This window comes from Oncorhynchus tshawytscha, unplaced genomic scaffold, assembly GCF_018296145.1.
Source record: "Oncorhynchus tshawytscha isolate Ot180627B unplaced genomic scaffold, Otsh_v2.0 Un_contig_11018_pilon_pilon, whole genome shotgun sequence".
NCBI classification, from domain to species: domain Eukaryota; kingdom Metazoa; phylum Chordata; class Actinopteri; order Salmoniformes; family Salmonidae; genus Oncorhynchus; species Oncorhynchus tshawytscha.
The window spans coordinates 432,427-434,589 of record NW_024609768.1 but is presented as its reverse complement, the minus strand read 5'-3'; positions in this window follow the sequence as shown (position 1 = coordinate 434,589).

Sequence of the window (2,163 nt, the reverse complement as noted above, 5' to 3'; positions counted from 1 at the left end):
AAATCACACTCCATTAGGAGTTGGCAATATAGGGGAAACAGGCTGGCAGTCAGGCTATGAAAAGGCTACACAGCACAGTAGAGTTTATTGTAGCCCAATATTGACTTGACTCAACACCTGAACTTACCAGAGTCTACATCATCGCTATCCTCTTCCTCTTCATCAGCCTCCTCCTCGTCATTACCATCATCTTTGACAGCTACACCGAGTTCCAGTGTTTGACTGCAGTCTTCCAGCGACGTCATCTCTGGACGTCTCTGGGCCGGGTCACTAGCATCCGGGGATTCCGGATCAGACATGGTGCCACAGTCTTAAATGTGAAGAGGAGATATGTGATCGATCGGTCTATTCAGAAAACACACTGACGTCTTAGCTGTCTAACGTCGTTATTGTATCAGATATGAGCCTAAGCTTGCTTGTTCGCTGCTTGCAGAACATTGGAGGAAAAACAACAACGGTCACTGATCTAGTTAAGGTTAGCTAGTTACTGAGACGGGAATAGCCTTCACATGTTGTAGATTATACATCCTCTGTGGCTACTGACTAGGTGGAGGACGTGGGGGAAAAAAAGCCATAGGCGCATCCTAGTTAGCTCGACCTGACGCTTCCCTGGCTGGTAGTCGTTCTAGTAGCTTAAACACTGATATAGCATGTTGGGTACACATTTCAACGTTAATACAGATTACCTGGGATAGGTTTTCTTCAATTATTTGACATGGAGGAGGGTCGGTGAATCCAACTGTAAACTTCCGCCTGTATGAGGAAAAAGGTGTGTTCACGAGCATCACGAATGCGCAGTCATTGCGCTTCTTTCACTCTGTTTGGATTGTTTTTATTATTATTTATTTATATTTAACCTTTATTTAACTAGGCAAGTCAGTTAATAACAAAGTATTATTTATAATGACGGCCTACTAGTTTCTATTTCTAGAAAATGAATGTGTCTAAACTACTTGGTAAGCTCAACATTTTTAAATGTCTTTATTTTTTAAGGATAATAGTACTGCTGGATAGGCCTCATCTTGGACAACCCGAAATAATCCCCAAAATTGCCACCAAGACAGGTATTCATTCATTTTATTTTAGCATTTCTACACTCCACGTGTTAAAAGTCTCTAGGGGCGGTTTCCCAGACACAGATCAAGCCCAGTGCTGGACTAAAAAAGCACTTTTTCACTATAAATTCTCCATTGAGAATGCTTTTTTTAGACAAGGACTAGGCTTAATCTGCGTCTGGTAAACCACCCCTCAGAGAACCCCAAACAAAGAACAACACATCACGCAGTTGGCATTTATTGTCATAACATTTACTGACACGTTCACATTGTGTCACATCAAATCATGTGTATGTTATTAAGCCCTTTTTCACATCAGCAGGTGTCACAAAGTGCTCTTGTCCAGGGCTGAACTCTGACCCTTTGGGGGGCATGTGGTCAACAACAAAAAGCTCCAATGTTGAGTAAAGTATTTTGACTATTTCAACTGGAATAAATGCTGCACTTGGTAACAATGACCAACACAATTGCAGTTAAAAATAGAATACTATAGCCTACCATGACCATAAATGCAGATACCCTGCCTAAAACCACAAAGAACAAGCAATGCAGAGGCAGAATCAAAGGGACTAGGAAAAGCTCCCTAGAAAGGCAGAAACCTAGAGAGGAAGCAGGCTCTGATGGGTGGCCAGTCCTCTTCTGGCTGTGTCGGGTAGAGAGGAACCAGGCGCCGAGGCGTGACCAGACCTCTTCTGGCTGTGTCTGGTAGAGATTTAAGAGTCCCTGTGACCATTAAGGCCAGATCGTTCATAGATGGCCAGCAGGGTCAAATAATAACCACGATGGCAATAATGGAAAGGGGGATACCTAGTCAGTTGTAAAACTGAATGCCTTCAACTGAAATGTGTCTTCCGCATTTAACCCCTCTGAATCAGAGAGGTGTGGGGGGCTGCCATTATCGACATCCACAGCGCCCGGGAACAGTGGGTTAACTGCCTTGCTCAGGGGAACAGTGGGTTAACTGCCTTGCTCAGAGGAACAGTGGGTTAACTGCCTTGCTCAGAGGAACAGTGGGTTAACTGCCTTGCTCAGGGGAACAGTGGGTTAACTGCCTTGCTCAGGGGAACCGTGGGTTAACTGCCCAGGGGCAGAATGACAGATTTGTACC